Genomic DNA, 21,500 nt, shown 5'->3' with positions numbered 1-21,500 from the left:
GTATCTACTTGTAGGGATTAAATTAATACATTTATCAATAAATAATATTTCTTAATGTAAGTACTTAAAAATGAATTAAAAGCAATTAGGATGCGGTCGGCTTTGTAAAAATAGATTGATACATGATTCTGTACAACAAACAACTATGACATTAAATTTAAACTCGAGTTCATTAACATTCAAGAAATAAGAATTGTTTTTTACAGATTTAAAAAAAATATAAACATTATCTCTACGGCTCTTAATAAAGAAGTTTTTATTTATTGTGCGACAATTATAAACTGATGATTCGTTGACATTAAATAAAGACTGTAGTTATGATGATGAATAACATGAACATAAATGAAAATCCAGCACGGTTGTAATGATCCTCCTCCCCAAAGAAATTTTTTGGAAAGTAAATAAAAGGTCATCAACCTTTTAAACCCTAAACACAAATATAATTAGATCATTATAGTGAACACTCGATTTATTATTATTCCTTTAATTATTTTACGTTTTACGCCGGCCTTTTAAAAAGGAATATGTTCTTTTCTTCAAGGTTATAATGTCATATCGGTTCGGAAATACTGCTGCTGGAGGTTGATTCTAAAGAGTCGTTGTGTGCGGAAAAAAAAATTACAAGTACGCATTGTAATTGCTACTATTATGTACTAACATTCGTTGTAAGATCAATATGTACGCTTTATTTCAGTATAAAAAAAGGAAGAGAAAGATAATGAATCCAAAATATTTTTCTTTGAATACGATTTGGAAAGTAACCAAGCTCATGATACATCTGATGGTAATATCCATTATGACGATGACACTCATGGAGCACCATATTAAATTTTAACATTATTGAAATCATACAACTTTATGTATTAGATTAATCTAACTTGCTTTGTATATAACATAAGTACAATCAATTTGAAAAATAGGCAGAAGTGAGAATAAGTACCAAAGACCTACAAAAAGCTACCAAAAATCTTCATATTCGTATTACATACGTACATACATCTTACATCTTGTTTGACTTCAATATAACATTTCTGTTAAACTTTGTACCTAACTAAATTAAATGTTATTGAAAACTTGAATATAAATAATTGAACTATATTATTGCCATGTAATTCAATCGATAATTTTTTCAAGCCTTCTACTCGACTTGATCATTTATCTGCAGTTTGATCGTAAATTAAAACTGGTTCATTAATGATCATAAGTTATAAATTATTTCTTATTCACTGTCAACGCTAACACTATGCATGTACGCGTGAAGCGCACATACATATTTCGTTGTTAAGATTCTATCGCGTATTTTTATGAACAAAACTTGTCATGAAATGAAATAAGGATAGTCAATATTGATAATATTGATTCCACGATAATGTCACTACATTTTGTAGCTGGTTGCTGCAGGCTCATTATAAATACCACTATCCCATTTATTTCTGTCTTGTATAGGTGTTGTGCATGCAACTTACTTACCTAGTTAAACTATAATTTCAAATATATTAAATGCACCAATATCATGAAAAGTTCTCATTATGACAGCTTCTGTTGCATTTTAAACTTTATAACCGATACAAACTAGAATAATAAAACAATTTATTGAAAGCTAATTGGAGTTTGATCCGCTACGGACATTGTTTTACCGACTGTCGGTACTTTGTATCTGTGGTTTTTCGAACTCTTCGTTGATGTAAACATTGTTGTTATAAATATTGACTCGATTACACCGCAATTTACTCAAGAAGGAAAAGGCTCTATAAATATTTATTGTTCCCTATACTCGTTTGTGCAAAGTCGGGCCGAATACCGCGAAAGTTTTACCATATCGGAGGCAGAATAGCGTATCTCACTACAGTTGTAAATGGTGCTAAAGCCGCATTATCAAATAAACAGCAATTCATATATGCTTGATTCTTTATAATGTATACCAATAAATTCTGCATGTGACATTCCAAAACGATAAGCTACCTTTATATTGAGTAATGACAATACATCATTCCGTTCTACACAAGAAATATAATATAAATAAATCGTTCATTTCTATTAAAGGAATTATCTTCTGAAGTAACTTGAGCTTTAGCTCTTTTTATAAACTAGTTTTACAGCTGAGCGATTTGACCATCATCATAATCCACGAACATATGTTACATCGAATTAATTCACTTAATCAGTGAGAGAACGGTGTTGAAACAAATATCTAAGGCCGATTAATAAATGTTTATTGCCCACGCAATGCATTTAGACCTCTAATCTGTTGTTAGCGGGAGGCCAGCGCCCACCCAGAGGTGTGGACATCTCCAACTAAATCGAATTATAGGAAAACCAATTATGTACTACTTTTAACTTTTATTAATATAACCCTAAATAATATAGCAATAGATGACAAATTCGAAAGAATGTTGACAATGTAACAGTATATTTTAAAGTTGTTGATCGATGAATATAGACCATAGTTGGTCAGTTGTGTTGAAACACCATAAACCATGAATATTTGTTTTCTTCGTCTTTGATGAGACCGTGGTTAGAAATTATATAAAACGGTACCATGATATTTATTGCGTACCCACGTATGGTCTCTGGAATAAATACACAAGATATGACCCAAAATTAATGAGAATCGATATTTTTTACATAAATTTGAAATATGGTAAATAGTTTGGTTGTGGTAAATAGTATGAGACCTGAATTTATATAATAATTAATCACTCATATACCTGTCAGAAATAATTATAAATTCTTGGACTTTGATTATCTTGTTAATGTCATGGGCATATCTTGCAAATCAAATTTCTTTTAGATACTGTTCTGTTTTTACTTTAAATTTTAGCTCATTTTTAATTGATGTATATTATAGTATCAATTACATCTTTTAGAAACTGTCGCGGAAAAGTAATACTACTCTTTATTTATTATCAATAATGTTATTAAGTGGATCTTGGGTACAGTGGAAGATATAAAAGCAGCAGTAATGCTATAAAAAAATAGCCTTGAGAATGTACACATGTATATCGTATGTATTATATGTATATAGTATGTATAAGATCTTAGTTCTTAGGAACTGCAACACGTGAAAGGTATTGTGGTCGATACAGTATTCTCTATTGTGTCCGTGGTACTTGTTAGGCCATAGGCAACGTTTACCACTTTCTATCAGCCGAGCCGTTAGAATGTTTGCTATTCTCAGTTACGTAAAAAATGTATATATATTATCATTAAGACTATATGGATAAAAGAAGTATTGTGAAATAAATATCCTCTGGTGGCAAAATCATTATTTAGATTTAAAAACTAAATTGAACTAAATCTAATCTAAAAAAAAATTCTATAAGATTTAAAACCTTTCAGATAAAAAAGAATTTTTCAAATCTGTTTACAACTGACGGAGGTATAAGGTAACAAATATAAAATAAATACAACCGAATTAAGAACATCTTTCTTTTTGAAGTCGGTTAAAAAGAAAACAAGTGAATTTACTTTGATTATAATTGCAAAAACCAAATTATTATTAATATAATTTTTTTAACTGAGTCTTGTAAAAAACTTTGTCTACAAGTTTAGTTTTAAGTAAACTATATGCAGCTATGACAAATTCAGTAGGCGAGCTTGACTTGCCCTCTTGTCCCACAGCCTTATATAGTAAAAATATTTTTTTCACAAAGTCCGAAGTGTCAAACGTTAATCATTTTTATCGGATCCTTGCCGCGTACACTTGTAGGAATCACGCAGTGTCTGGAATCCATTCGATATAATTTATTGTGATTTAAAACAAATAAGATCAAAATTCCCGCTGTGACAAATAATTTATGAGATCATGAAAGAGAAAGTAAGTAATATGTTAAAATAATTTTTTTTTTTATTTAACGAATATTATACGAATTGTGATTTGTTTATTGCTTGAACCTTTTTAAAAATACCTTAAATAAATGTATAAATCTCTCGATGCTCTAAGCTATTAAAGTTAAATGGTTAAAATGCTTTTTATTAAAGTTAAAACCTAATCTAATAAGTTAATAACTAAGTAAAATGAAAACTCCTTCGTTTCTTCCTCTTTTACAAATTTGTGTGTATATAGATATTATATTTCTAATGAAAAATGTACGTAAATTTCATATAAAAAATATCCGAAAAATACATATAATAAATTAGCAACATTACAAATGTACATAATTACCTTGACATTGACCTCATCGTCAATTCCCATTACTAGAGACTTGGGGAATCACAAGACGCTTTAATAGTGTAATAGTCTCCTTCTTCTTTTCATTTAAGAGTTTCCTCTTGTCAGTGCAACTAATTCATGCATCTTCTTCCAGCCAATTATATCTCAGGCTATTTATTCTATCCTTAACCTCTCTATGCGACATGACACCTAGTGTTTCTTCTATCTGTCCCATGTAGTTATTCCTCGGTTCTTCTCTTACTCTTTTGTCCTCTATTTTTCCTTTTACTATGCTCTTTAAAAAATCGTCATGTCGTATAAACATTTTGTTTGTTAAAACATATAGGATGTAAAAAAATAATTGACATTGTCTATTTACTTTAAACAATTCATGCCTAAGATGCTTATTAATTCGTTAGCATAGTTTAGTTTTTGTATGACTTTTAACAAATCGATTTAGAATTACAAATTCATCGTACATACACTATTCTTATCTTTACAAAGTTTCTCTTTTCAGGTAGTAACTCGTGTCTAGCCATGTCCCTTGTTAAACAGTGACATCCAGTCGCTCTCTACTGTGTGAGAACAATTTGCAAGGATTTGCGTATACATACCGAATTTAAAATTCTTGTAGGGCCAACTACAGCAAATTGTTGAACTATCGCCTTGCTAAGACGAATTTCATATTCTAAAGTATTAATGGTAGATAAAACTACATATTTATATATTGCTTATCGAAAGTGTTAATTAATATATAAAATATTTCCTACTTCAATAGTAATAATAAAATTAATTATAGACAGAAACTAGAAATAATAATTATAATTACAAATAGATAATTTTAAGTTGCGTTAAAATCTACTGTTATAAAAACAAGAAAGGATAGTATTTTAAATCTGAGTCATTTATCTGATAGTTTGGCAAAATTTAGTAGCCTATTGATCAATGTAGAATTTAATATTAAACGAATAATAAATTCAGTTAACTAACATCAACGCATTATTACATATATCAATTATTGTATTTGTAAATCACAAAGGTAGATTTATTTGCATAATTATTATCGTATCTATACATATGTTCATATAGATTTACTATTATGTCTTACAATCAACGTTTTATAAACAATTATAATAATAAAATAACTTAATTACGAGAAAAGCGATAAGAACATTCGTCGTTTTAAAGAAATGTTTTTAATTGACGCGAGGTAGTGCAGCGAAAACTGGAATTCGTCGGTGCAAGATGGCACATCAGCCACTACAGAATATTGTTAGCACGACGGACACGGTATTTGCATGCGCTCGTTAACGCATTGCTGGTCTGAATGACATGCGTCCTCGCTGATTGTTCCCAGCTCAAGAGGAATTGCTTCGGCTATACTGACGCACGTCGGCACTTGATATTGTATTGAACACATGAAAATGAATATCATGGTTCATTCAGTTGAATATGGACATAGAAACCGTTTATGTTTTGCATTGAGAACTCGAGATAGTTGAATTATTCGTCTTATCTTTTTTCTTCAAAAATAATTGTTAACATTTTACAATATTTAAAGATCTATCTATAGGGCTGAATTATTTGATGCTTTATGTATTAATATTCACTCTTAAAATTGGTAATGAAATAAAACTATAAAAATAATGTACCTATTGGAGTCGTAAGTTTATTCAGTGATTATCGTCAAGATGCGCCGTCCATCGTCCAATCAGTGGTTTGATTGAATGTCTGTAAACGTCATTTAGGGCTCGTTATCCACGCTCGGCGCGCGAGCTTTCAACGCCGTGGCATCGGCAGTCGATAAACATTTCATTGCAGTTGTGATTCGCTTTTGTTTTACAAAAGTGCTACCTATTATAATTTTTAAAAATATTCTGAACTTCTGCATTAAGGTATTTATACTGGTATAATTGATGATTTACCCTATAAAAAGTATAGACTTAACAGGTATAAGAGAACATTACCTGCGAATTTCAAGTTTTTATTAGTGTCCTATTGACTTTAATTTTTTTCTCTATTATTTTTTTTAAAGTATAATTAAATTAAATCTTTCTTACGCAGACTTAATCAGTCTATTTATCCGACTTCTTAAATGGGTTAAGTATTCCCATCACAACCACGAAAATAATCAAAAATAAGGATTTAATTTCATGAGGACGAAATCAATCACTCGATTTAAATAGTGGTGAAAGGTTAATGTGGCAATTTTACGGTCTACTTTAATTGCCTGCTTTATGGTGCTCTAAATTAAATGAAGATACGATCATTGCGGTTTTCACCAGAGACGTTAAAACATTTAGGGAAACTATTGGCAGACGTCCAATTATATATGTAGTAAGGTATTTAGGATACCTACCTTAATTTTGCGACAGTTTTTATCCATCCAATGAACGTTACAATAGTTATGAACTTCCATAATTCAAGCTTGTATTACTTTACACTGCTGGATGGATTTACCTGTGCATTCACATGATTACTAACAATAGATACATCAGGATGAAAGTGTTAAAATTTCAAAAACGATTTACAAATTTTTATTATGCTTCTTAGGGCAAGTTTTTGAATGTTTTAATAATACTATCACGGGGATTCGAGTTGATGTAATCGTTATGGCTAAACTTATGTAATCATGTTAATCTTATTCTTATAACAAAACTGTCTGTAACTAGAGAATGTTACAGACAAGGGAGATATTTAAAAATGATATAATGAATCTCAAGAAAAATATTTATTTTGGTATTTTTTTTAATATTTAGAAACTTAAAGTCTGGTATATGTTCTGTCTAGAAGTGGCAGATTGCATTGATTATCCTACTTCTAAAATCCACATGTAGGAAGTAGCGGGCAAAAGCTAATCTAATATATAATATTAATTATGGTCTTGCAGGTTACTAAATTTCGTTCAGCCGTTTTAACATGATATCATAACAAACATCTTTATTAAAACCTCTTTACAAATATTTACAAAACCAAACATCAGGCTTATTTTATTCAATTACGTTACAAAAAGTTCAAGAAATTACCAATAGTTCGATATCTTTCTTTTGTAAGCTATTGGTCAATCTAAAGCCCTGTTTTGCGACGACAGTTCATTAAAGACTTCTAAATTTGTTTTTTTTTTTATTGTCAGATCGAGACTTAGCGAGTGGATGTGTCCATTGACTTTTACTTCTATTTTTTACGATTACGTTGTCATTAGTGCATCGAGCAAATTTTATTTCTGTGTATTATTTGTTGCTCATTTAAACTTTTATAATATGTTAACAATATTTTTCTTTAGGTCTTTTTAAACTGTAGCATCATATTTGTCGATGTATAATATAGTATGTATATGTTTAAGGGTAACTAGTTTTAATATTCAACCTACTACCTACGCATTTTTGATACAAATAGCTTATATACCATTGATGCTATCTCTAATAATATTTATGCAAAGTATTATTACTTTAGAGTTTTATAGCCTTCTTCTTCTTAGTAATTTTTTGTGTCAGACTTGCGGCGTCTGACTAGAATATTAATTTCCTCTTTCTTACACATGGGACCGCCTACATAGAGCCTCCCTAACGAAATTACACACTCATTAGTTCTATAGAATGTTTGTTTGTTTTTTACACAAACCGGCGCCGTGGGTTCAGCGTTAAAACTAACAATATTAGTCACAGTCAAAATAAAAGTAAATTTAACTTTATTGGATCAAGGAAAAAATGTACCATTGACGGAAATTGAGAATACAAATCAAACATGTTTTTATTTTGTACACGTATGGAGTCAATTTAATTCTTAATTGTTATTTTATTGCAGTACAATAAAATAATAAAAAATAGGATAAGTAACGTTCGAAAGAAAAGCAAATGTGTTTTAATGTGTTTTGTAAAGGTTTGTTACAAAAAAAAAAAAACTCTGCCTATAAATGATGATAAGAAAAAATATTTCTTATTAAATGGTATTATATTTTTTATGAAAAATATTTATAGTAAAAAGCTAATTAAGTTAATTTTAACAATATATAGACCGTCAATACTTTGCCTACAAATTGCATTTATTTGTAACGCCATTGCTATATCAATAATTAAATGCAATTTCTCAATGAACGACACTCAACATGTCGCAAGTGACATCGTGTCGTCGCAATGTAACGACGGTGATGTTGCGCGACAAACCGACATATGAATAAGTGCGTGTTGATTGGAATTTTAATGGGCGATAATGGGCGGCACAATGATATAATCGACGCCGACGAGATTTTATCGTCTCTCTAACTTGATAAGATGGCGATCGCGGCCGTTTCAAAGGCAAATTGTGGACACTGTCAGATGCGGTGGTCTCCTTAAAATCCATCCAAACTACGTGCAATTTTAGGTAGCATTAATTAAGTGCAAAATTAAAAACCCAATTAAATCGTTAATCATGAAAGCCTGCCGATCGTTAATATTATCGATGCATCTCGTGTTGCCGGTTTTACATTCATTACATATAAAACAAAAAATACTTTAAATAAAGCTCATGTAATTTAGTTAAGAACCATTAAAAAAGAAACAAAATGTTTGTTAGCATACTAAATTATAAAGATACATAATTCAATAGTTATGATTTTAAAAGTTTTTAAAATATAATTAATAAAAATGCATTAAAATATGTAATACCTTTGTGTTGCTAAATATTCGATTAATTCAGAAGCGTATAATGTAATGTAAATTGTAAATTGGACTCTCTTTTCCGTGCTTAGCCTCTCATTTGGGCCGTTGTGCGTATGAGTCGTGACTAGTACAGCCAACCCAGCTCCGCTCAGAAGCACAGAAGATTCCTGGAATCTTCACAAGCCTCACGGAGCGACCTCACCGTTCTGAGGATTTCTAAACATTGATGGGCCACAGCTTCACATTCCAGGATTACGTGAGCAGCCGTTTCTTCGGCGTCGAAACAGCCTCGACATAGAGGGCTGAGCATATAATGTTAGAATAATAATATTTTTAATGGGAATGTTCTGCTATGTACAGCAATATATATTTTCTACATCAATGTCTTCAGTATAAAATCGCAAAGAAATTTGTACAAAAATATTAATAATTAGAAGATAATAGTGTTATGTCAAGTAATAAAAATTTAAAACTGAATATAATAATTATCTAAACATATGAATCATACAATAAAAAAAAATGTTACTAATAAAAGTGAAATTTGTTATTTTAACTACACGCAAATATTTTGTCATTTTACTGTCATTCGTGGGAATTTTACACGGACATAACTATTAACCCTTAATTGTACTATTACCAAACATGGGGATATATAGGACAATTTCAAAACGGGAAGTAGGGGTGATAATGACTAAACGCTTTATCAAACTCACAAATCATCATGCGACGTGATATGGGGTCGTGAGAATTAGTGAATAAACCTTTGACAAACTTAATAGGAAAATAAAAATGATCTTAGAAGTAATCAATAAACTGGAAGTTTTGCACATTGATTATTTAAAAAAAAAAAGTTAGTTATTATTTTATTATATTCCCATAAAACTAAGCACAGAGGTACGATTATAAATTAAAGTAGTAGAAACTATACTAGAAATATTGAATTTGCTGCTTGACTAAACTGATATCTTCAAAATTTCATTATCTTAATGTAGCAGCTATATGTATTTTAATATTATTCTAAATGAAATTATTTTAAATTTTAAATAATGTGAGACTTTTAATTTTAAATGTGTGATTAAATAGTGGTTGCATATATTCTGATTTATAAGGAAGAAAAAAATATTGAAGTAGATTTAAAGTAAACACACGCACGCAAATCTGTTTTATAGTATTCATTACGAATAAAGATAATAGTATAAATTAAGTTTGTAATACTAAACATCTATGAAAGCGATTTCTTTTTTTATAGGGTTTGTTATAGGCATTCTCTTATAGACTACCTGAACTAAGTGTGTCTAAACAAAATAACGTATTGTTGGCCAATTAATATTTAATGGAGATATGTTTAACGTGATCCATAATACAATTTTCCGAACATAACATCATACAAATATTTAATCACATTCTCAAATTCTTTCAAAGAATTTTCCTTTAAAAGAATAAGAATAAGGTGACTGGTATTTGTCATATATTGCAATAATGTGATATAAATGTACTAATCACTGCTAGAGGCGCTAACTTAGCCTGATGTCCTAATTTCATTTTCTGCGTGCTTGTGACGACTTTCCTTTTTTTTACTATACTATCATATTTATATTATTCTGGTATTTCAGACGTAATATTGTCTTTTGTGTCAGCATCGAAGTAATTGAGCATAGTGTGAAATGTTAATACATCTGCCGTGACCAAATCATTGTATAGTTGACTAATGACTACAGGAACTTAGCGTCCGTTGGTGCCCTTCCGACCTTTATGGTTGACAAATAATTTGTTTGTGATTTAATGACAACCATTTGAATCGTGAGAAAATATGTCACAAAAGGTACCTAGTATATTATAATTTTCGTTTGCTTGGGTACCTCTGTCCCATTCGTGTTTCAACCGTAAAGCAGTAGTGTTTGCATGGCTGTGTTTCAAATTGAAGGGTGGGATATGGCGTGAAATTACAGGGTACAGAGGAATAACATCTGAGTCCTCAGGAATGGCAACGCAAGGGGGGTATCATGGGCGAAACAGTATTCTCTGTTATGTCCATGGGACTGCTCATGTCTATAGGCGACGGTTACCACTTTCCATCAGGTGGGCCGTCAGCTAGTTTGCCATTTTAAGTTGTATAAAAAAATGAGATAAACTGTCATAACAGTTATAACAAATCAAGATAGAAGACTATTTATATACATATATAGATGGTATTATAAGATTTTACTATATGCTTGGATTTATTATTTTGAAGAATTCCATACACAATTTTCAATTGTTATAATAATTGATATATTGAACTAGACTTAAAAAAGGTCGATAATCCTGAGGTTTACCTCTAGACAATTAGATTATTCTTTGTAACTATGCTAAGTTTGAATATGTAAACACTGTATTGTTTTATAAACGCTAATGAGTCTAGACAGAAGTATTTCTGTCTAATGCTTTTAATGTTAGATAAATCATAAATAAAATTAGAAATTTCCAACCTAAATATTATTCCTGTGATTCTAGTGTGGAGGGTTTGTTGATAAGATTTATTTATGAATGTTTGCAAAGTTTAAATCTTATTTTTTTACTATAATATTACCATTTGACACTTCTGTTCCACTTTTGTTTCTGCGTCAACTATCTTCTTGTAAGAATATCTCTTTATGTTTAGATTTGGCAAGTAGAATATAGAAGTGAATGTAAACACTTAACGTATTATTTACTTACATCCAAAAGCCCATCATAAAATGTTTTCCAAAATTTAGGGGACGAGCAAAACAACAATTTCATGTTAAAACTATATAATACATACCATTTAAAATAATTATCATCTTTTAGATTTTTATGTTAAAACGATGAACAAAGTGTTAAGTTCCATTTACTGGGCCGATTTCGGTATGAATGAAAACACGAAATTGGGTTCAAAAATTGGGAATTTTATTTCATTTTATAATATCCATAGTGCTGTTTACATTTATAGGTGATGATTACCATTTTCCAACAGGCCAGAGTTTGCCATTTCAAGTGGCATAAAAAAAGACAAATAACGGGAAAATAGTTTGCTTATTTTGTATGAGAATACAATAAATAATAAAGCCTGCATTATATATCTGGCAACAAAATATTATTATTCCATTCACGCGATATTTAATATAAGTAGCTACGTGATAGGTGGCGGCAGTAGCACGCGGGTCGCATGAGTATGCTTGAATTGTTTTTGTATTGCACTCAAACTACTATTTTATTGGCGCTGTATATGTCATACGTGCATTTTATATAAGTTTTAAAATATAACCAAATAATCCACGAACTTAAGAATTGCATTGCTTTTAAATAATATTATATATAATAATACTATTATGTAAAAGCAATGCAATTCTTAAGTTCGTGGATTATTTGGTAAACAGAAAAGAATTAACCAAATACTTACAACCTTTCTAAAGTGATGTATTTACATACATTTGATTTTTATTTTGTGTAGAGTTATTGATTAAAAAATAATGTAGTTAAAAGATGGGCATTATTCAATAGATATTATCTACCAGCAAATTTATGAATGAATGAATGAATGAGTATACTTTATTTGCATTACACAATATAGGAAATAAGCAAGATAATTTACAAACACAACGATACAATTGTATAAGTACAGTAAGGCGGTCTTATTGCTGAGAGCAATCTTTTCAAGACAACCTTAAGGTAATGGACTGATTGTTGTACAAGTAGGTATATAGTACTGTATAATTAAAAGAGTATCTTTTGCAAATTAGAAATATATAAAATATGAATTATACAGACCTTGAATATTTGAAGACAAGTTGGGAGTATTATCGTTTTGTCTTTGGCAATATATAAACAAATAAGTGTAATTACTCTTTACTTGAAGACTAGGTAATTAGTATCACACATAATTGGATATGGACTTATTTATATCTTGCATTGTTATTACTTCAACAAAATTAATATTTACATTAGTAAGTTTACTCTGTAAGTAAATTTATTATGTTACTGTAACTGATTACCGTTATAAGCGCAGAAAAATTCAAAGCTTTTATCGTTGACGTCGGACTTGTGATCTGACTATCGGCGATCATTTAAACATAATTAAGAGCAACACTTTCGTCGCGGCATCCGAAATAAATTCCCGTTCCAAAGACACAATTTATTCTAATTAGTTGGTACGGAGTACCAATTAGTACGATTCGGTATCGGATGCACCCGCGACCGGCGGTGGTTAACATAAACTGCACAGATAAAATTTAAACCTTTTAATGAACTCCGCGATTGTTTTATTAACTCTTTACATTCATAAATTTTCGGCCTTCTGATACACTGATCTCTTTTGAGTCGTATGCGTAATAAAATATAAACATCACATTTAATTCAATTGTATTGTTTATATAAAATTGTATATATTGTTTGTTAGCATTGACTTCTGCAGTAGGCCACTAAACATGTCTTGTAATCTACAAGACAATGTAATTATGATCTTAAAACTAGACTAGATAACAATAATCCATAATGTTTGGGTTATGTCAGGCTGCTAAATCTGTGACAGAGACTTTTTTAGTTTTATTGCGCTATTATACCTTACCGATATTATAAAATATAATATTATCGTAAATATAAAAAAAAAATGTTTTTTCGGTACTACTTGAAAACCTAACAACTCAACTGTCATCAACATCAAAATTTACATACCTACAATATAAACAGAGTTTGAAAATATAATGTTAATAATCATCATATCATATCAGCCTTTAACTATCCACTGCCGAACATAAGTTTCCCCCTTGGGTGGTTTTGCCAGTAGTTGCCACGCTTGGCAGGCGGATTATCAATCGCAGTTAGGCTTTAGCGATGTTTTAAGAGGGGCGCTGCTTCCCATCCCTCATCCTTCCTTACTCGCCTCTTACGACACCCATGGGAAAGGAAGCGGTAACCTATTCTATGCCGAGACTATACGGTCTAATATATAATATTTATAATAAATATAATTATTTATATAGTTTAATCCTTTTTCACCATTAAAAGCACGCTATTTCAAAACATTTTTGTATGTGGCTACTCGCATTTCATAAAAGTATTTTTGGGGAGAGGCACTTTAGTTGTTATTACTTTAAGTCAGAACGTCTTGAGAACAGATTAAAAATTTATATCTTTTTTATTAATGTGACAGAATGAAAGCAAAACGAACCTTATTATACAATTACGAAATTAAATAAAAATGAGATAACGGCGAAAATTGTCAATAATAAACGCTCGTGATTCAAGTTACGTCCGTTTCGAGACCATTTGATAGGATCGGGTCTCGTCCAAGGAATAATCGACTTAATGATAGTTTAAAGAAAAGGTGTTAAAACGTTTATTGGAATACGACTAAAATTAATGGCTTTTTAACAAGCCAATACCTCATTTTAGGTGCGAACCTACAGTTCTTTCACACCTTTTTTGTGCATAGCAAAAAACTATCCCTTATAAATAAAATTAAATCCAGTTTTGAATAGGTCGTCATATTTTGAAACTATAATCAAATATATAATTTTATAATGAAGTAAATTGATATGCTTTATTAGTTAAATTTAAAATTTCTATTCTTATATAAATCCCATGGTAGTGTTTGTTGGTGATGGTTAACATACTTGACAGTTTCACAGTTTCACATATTATATTTAAATTAATATTTAGATTTCCTAATACAGAGTAAGCTATTCAAAGATAAAAGTTTTATTTATTATCTAAATTATTATTATGTCACTAACTATACAGCTACTAATAATATAATTTATTCTATCTATCTATCATTTAAGAGCTTTTACACCATATATCTCTTATATACCACGAATCCTTTAGTCTCGTTCTTCCTCTCCCCCTTCTTCCTTCTATCTTACCTAATAATAAATAATTTATTATTTATCATATTTTTTACACCATATATGCTTTATATACCTAATCCTTTAGATACTTTTTTTCCTTTCGGGATAAGTTTTCTTGTGTATATATTTGTGATAGGTAACAACATCTTTAATTATAAATTATAAAATAAGATAGTCCAAAAAAAAAATATCTAATATAATTTTATTTTGGAACAAATCATAAAATTCATTCCTTGAATAGTTGTAAAGAAATCGTTTACAGGAACTTTTAATAAAATTAGAGTTCATAAGAAGACAATAATTGTTGCTTTTGATAGACGTTAATAAAGGGTTCCGTACAACACTTCAGGCTTTGTAACATGGATGGATGGATGGTATCAATTTACATATGTCCCATGTAATCCCATCGACATTTTTACATAACAATTAAGCAGCTGACTTTTATTACCATCAGATGCCGAATCATAAGTCATTTTGTAAAGTAATGTATGTAGATATTTTGCGGGTTTGGAACTTTTAAAAATGATGATGTGAAGATTACGTATCAATCCATTTATCATACTATTTAATAATGATAAAATTTTGATATAATCTCTTCTGCGGATACTTGCGGGGTATGTATGTACATATTTTAATATATTTCAAGCGATATTATCGATCTACTAAATTTTTTTATATATCTTCGAATGGCAAACAAGCTAACGGACCGCCTGATGAAAAGTGGCAACTATTGCCCATGGATATAATTAGATGCAGTACTATAAAATTAAGTTAATTTATAAATTAGATACGAATCTAAATTCGTTCGCTAATCATATAATCGCAGGAAATTACACATCAAAATAATCATTTTGGCATAGACTAATTATACATATTCGTGTACAGTTTTAGCATGGTTTTAAATATAATTTGTGCTTACTCATTTTATTGCCCAGGGATAAAGGGAATTTTGTAAAATAAGTATTAATATATTAATCGTAAACAAAATAAAGGGATCCCTAAAGGAGATAAATAGGCTATGTGAAAAATGGTTTGACCAGAAAGGAATTAAATACTGAAACGACTACAAATAGAGGTAAATACATAATTATATATTTATTACACGCATTTTCTGTAGTTTTTTTTTTTTATTTGCTTTCTGGTTCTATAAACTTTCATATATAAATATATTGTCTTTACTTATTAAAATATAAAAAAAATAATTTTATATAACCGGGTAACACGTGCAAAATTACCCCTAATCGACGATTCCGGCTACCGCTAAAAATTCAGCGATGCCCCAAGAAACCGTTGGGTCCGCCCCGAACATTTCGTGCCAATGCCGATAATTTCATAGTAGAAGTCCAGACAAACGCTACTCGACAGTGAATTGTGGTAGTATCGATTTATTATTGAAATCAGGCTGTCGCGCGCTCGCTTCCTGTTCACAAAATTGCTTATAAAATTGGCGACCGCTCGTGCCGGCCACACGGAGTTGTTAATGATACCAAAAAAAATCATCTTGACTTTACTTTTCAATTATGATCCGAGATTGACATATAGAGGACAATTTATCTTATACTGCGATCTCTATAATTTATATCCTTTTGTGGATAATTAAATGAATTGTTGAACGCAGATATGCATTTTAATGGGCGTTACAACTGCATGACCTACTTTGCGTACAAATTTTTTGCATAAAGTTAGTAAGCTTTAAAAGATGGTGCTTAACCTAGGTTGAGTTATATTTATCGGAAATACTACCAACATGGAATTTATGTCAAAAAAATAGAGAGAATTTCAAAACCAGTGCGAAATACTATCTGTAAAAGAGAAAATTAATTGCAACGTGTATTTCTAATGATAACTAATTTTTATAATATCATACATAAAATGAAATTTGACACGCGTTTTTAATTTTGTACGTGTAGTTAATGTAAAATAACGTATTTGTATCATCCATATTCACCTATGTCTATCGTTGTACCTTTACTATTTATTATTACATATTTTGTAACAGTAAAATTATATTATTTTTGCATCATATACATATGTTATGTTTTATATAGAAACCCCATAGATATTTTTTCCTTTCGGAAGAAAGAATACCTAGAAGAAGGAAGAAGAAGAAATCTAAATGATAAGTACGCCTGTATTTACTTTTGCCATAATATAATGTCTATATTATAAATTTATGTACAAAATCATATAAATAAAAATAATAAATAAATAAATGAGATTCCATGAAAATAGAAATTTATCCAGCAACTAAATTCTGTTAATCCAAAGGGTAATAGTACTGCAGGTCTCGGAGGGGGTGCACGTGCCGGTCAGTGAGCACGCGCAGATGTATCCCGACACCTGCTATATTATCGGAACTCTCATTCTCTCGTTTGCTTTAGTGTATCTGGCATCTCATTCTATCAATATGTACTTTCAATTCCAACAAAGTATACTTAAGCTCAATACGAAGATCATATCCACTGCATTTTACATTATGTGACCTGTTTCTTAATGATATGTTCTAAAATAGTTTGCAGACTCATTAGTATTCGTGGCGTAAGGTATCCCACCCTAGAGCCTATGACCATGTTTAATACAGCAGTATCAGACAAGTTTGGGAACTTGTTCTGTGGTGTGTAATACAAGTGAGACATTTTTTATTTATTTTGCCATAATTAGTAATTTGTGTAAACTCGTTTTAATATCATCCTGTTTTGCCATAAAATTTTATATTTATTAATATTAATATAATAAAATTCTTTTAGATAACTTTGATTCTTATGTTTATTTTTAGGATAACAATCTATTGTTTTAGAAACCATTGTTTTTCAACTCAAGGAGATCCTAAGAGGCAAACAGTAAAATACACCAATGTAAGTGAAAGAAAACTCGACTCGATAAATTTTATATTTATACCAAATCGCGGAGAGTATATAATTATTTTATTATTTGTTTCCTTGAAAAAGCGTACTTGACATATATGTGAACAAAATTGGTTTGTTAATACAATACTATTCCTGAATAACTTATATTATTTTCTTATTCCTACTGCAACCCTCTACAGTATTCACCCTCAAACATTAGAAAACCATGTAATAATTGAGAGGTTGAAATAATTCTCAAAAATAAATAATTTGTTTGTTTGTGAAATTGAAATTGGCATAAAAATTAGTACAATACATAGAAGGCAATTTACAATAAGTACACTTCGATATGAAGAAGGGCATACATAGCCTTCTGTTTATCTTGATCAATTAATATATCCCGGACACGCCTACAAATTCCCCGTTGAAAGCCAGTATTATTATAAAACAGTTATGGGATTAATTAAATCATAAAAATCTTTATTTTTATCAATATATTTCAAATACGCACCACCTTTCTTGTTCTAAAGAAATCACCAAAGCAAATTAAAGTTTGCTATTCAATTTTATTCAGTAGAATGCGAATCGAATTTTAACAAACCCGATCAGATATATAATTTGACCTTGATTAATGACTTCAGTATCAACAAAAGCGCAGCACGACAGACCACTCGCTGGTAAAATTAGACAGGGTAATGTAAGAACGGGGGCAGCGTGATGATACCAATATGTCATTGTTAGCAAACCCTATCGGAAACCTTCAAAGCGTGACAGTCTTGAGAGGATCTCACCTAAATAGCGTTTTTTATAATTTTTTACATTAAAAATAAAAGTAATAAAAAAGGTTCGTTTATGTTGATACTTAATTGAATATTATTGATTAATTAGACATAAAAGTAAATATAACTTTGAAAGGATTTAATAAAGATTATTCCTTTCACTTGAGCCGCATATTTATATTATGGTAAGATAATTTCTCGACAACTACGGCACTAATAAATTACTTAATAAATTAAATCATATAGATTAAACATCACACAGGACGGGATATTGCTTATTGCATTGCTTATTAATAATAAATATCTTATGAAATATTTCTTGACAATGTATTTTTGAATTTTAGCATCTACCTAACTACACGAGAAGTCACCACCAATTTTTAGTCGTAAGGTAAAACAAATCTTATTTCTTGCAAAATACTTTATAGTTACTTCAAAACCGGCAACTCATCAGATTTATAAAAACCTAATCCTTATTAGAGAGGCTTCCGAATGTTTTTGTATTTATTTCCCCCGCCTCCGAAACCGCGGTTGCGTTATTTTTTCATATCTCCGTATTATTATATCGTGCGCCTTTTATAGCATGAAAATTCCTTAATTAAACACAAATATGAATCCATTCTTTGTGGTTAACGCCTTTTTTGTTAAAGGATATTGCCGCTCATCAATTTAATAACTTCTTTCGATGTGTAATAATGTATTTTTTATATACTCAGGGGACTATAATTTTTATTATGAATAATAAAAAATATAGTAGAGACCCTTTCTTATGATTACAAAATCTTGTACTTTCTTTTTTAATTAAATTAGTTTTAATACATTTATAACAGATATATCAAAATACTTAAACATTTTTGTCTCTAACTCTAGAATAAAAAAAATAGGAAGAAATGCCGCAGCACTTAATTAGTGGCTGTAGCCCACTTATACATAAACGATATATCTCTTTTGGAAAATACACTTTATATCTTGAGGAGATAAAAAACATCGCTACAAAGAACATCTTAAAATTCCTATCATTGATAGGAATTAACAGTAAACTTTAAAAAAAAAGGCGAGCACAATAGATCTTGTAAAGGTCGCAGTGTCATAGGTATTCCTACCTTAAAAAGCTCGTCTTTTACTAATCATAATAATATACAATACTTTAATAATGTCTCCTCTAGAATAATGTACAATACTTTAATTATTGATTTTCTAAAAGATTTTATTCACAAGAAAGAAATTCAATTATTAAACATGTAATCATAATTTTGATAATTATTTGTTCACACACAAGATAGAGACACTTAATTGACTGCATCGTGAAGTTGCACTGGCTTATTCTGTATTCCATTAAATTATACGGAATACTTAAAATCATTAAGATGTACATTTACTGCGTCCGCCATAAAGTTCAGGACAGTTCTAATGTCTACCTGCGACCACCGAGATTGCCAGGGAAATTCGCTGAGACGTTACAATTTAATTAAGGGCAGCCTTCTAATTAATGTTTCCTTCGTCGGTCATTTTGTGACGTATCTCGGTTTCACGTTCGATTTAACAGTTTTGTTAACATTACGACTTATCTATTCCAATTAAACCTTTGGTGTTTAGTAAACCATGAATTTGAATTTTATTTTTTTATTACAACGAAATTCAATATTAGTAGATACATTTATATAACTTTCTAAGTTATTCTAAGAATTTTAAACGCAACAAGTTTACAATTCATCGTGTTAGACAAGGGCATATAATTTTACTTTCGTCCATTCATTCGCTGTCTATATAAATGATCGAAATGTTATCTACAAAAAAATCTATCCAGCCACCGGGTAAGTGATGTCTTAATAATGACAAGAGGTTAAATATCGTGAGACACATCTCTTTACCCTGGGGACGGAGGAAGCCTAACAAAGGAATATTGCTTCGAGTATTTTGTCACTGTTAAACTGATCCAATCAGTTCCCTGGTCTACAAGAGCGTTCTATAAAAAATAAACTCTGACATTCGAAAGGGTTGGTACAAATTTTTGTTCTACCATCCAAAGTATGCGATTATCTGTAAACGATAAAAAATTAAAGTCGGTAGACGAGATAAGGAGTTGTTAATTTCTATCATTTGGAAGTAAATAACTCTTGTTAAAAATGAATAATGTCACGGAAGCGATTTTCTATTTGTATCTAGTAATACCACACACGACTCTAATTTAATAGATAAAAAGAAAACCAAATCAACTGAAACGTGTAATTTGTTACATTTCAAATAAGACATCAAATCAATTGTTTTGATGAAAAGGGTTTGTTTTTATACGAATCAATCATGTTATTATTTTTAATTGGACTGGTTACATCTGCTTGTTTAGATGAAGTAGAAAGTGTTGCTATGATATTACTAACTTCATACATATACATATTAAGTTTGATTAATATCGTGATAAGTAGGTGTGCATGTAGTTTGCCATAGGTATTAAATTATAAACACTAATATAAATATATTATAATAATTACATAATTTACTTGAAGTATTTATAATTTACTTTTTTCTTGTTTACTCTATTGTGTATAATATACTTTCCTAATTCTAGTTTTTCTCTTCTCTCATTTTTTATCTTTTTTTTTTCTAAATATGAACCAATAATTCAAACAGTTTCAAAATTTGAAATATTTATAGGCAATTATTATTAATAATATGTAAAAAATTAACTACTACATATTCACAATTAAAATAGTATGAATAAATTATTCAATTTTAATTGTTTTAACTCTTTTACATTGTATCGAAATAATAAATTATACAATACAAATTACTACGATGTTACCAGTAGGTAAAACTCGATGTCCAACTGAGCAAAAAGTATTTTAATTAAAATATCATTAATGAAAACAGTACAATAATATTTCTCTGAAACATCTTAACATCTTTTCGCAAATATTCTTAATTTGCATATACAAAAAGCCTCGGAACACTGTAGCCGTTTCTTTGGTGTCATATTCGTTATTGATATTTTTATGTCCCGCTGCCACCCAGAGAGCAAAAGCGTTGAATAAAATATCAATTAGATCACATTTTGGTACGCAAAAACTTCTTTATTTCTCAATTTCGTTAAGTGAATTCGTTACTTGTGTATTGGAGTACCCATGTCATTTACGGTTTTTGTACACGACGTGTCGCCGCTTTGGGCGGTAAGGTAATGAAAAAAGAAAAGTATTTATTAGTACGTGCCATTTTAAGATACAGTAGTACGATATCGACTA

The sequence above is a fragment of the Galleria mellonella genome, unplaced genomic scaffold (assembly GCF_026898425.1).
Source record: "Galleria mellonella isolate WM207_F2 unplaced genomic scaffold, CSIRO_AGI_GalMel_v1 utg90, whole genome shotgun sequence".
Classification (NCBI taxonomy): Eukaryota; Metazoa; Arthropoda; class Insecta; order Lepidoptera; family Pyralidae; genus Galleria; species Galleria mellonella.
Note: the sequence above shows the minus strand (reverse complement) of the source record.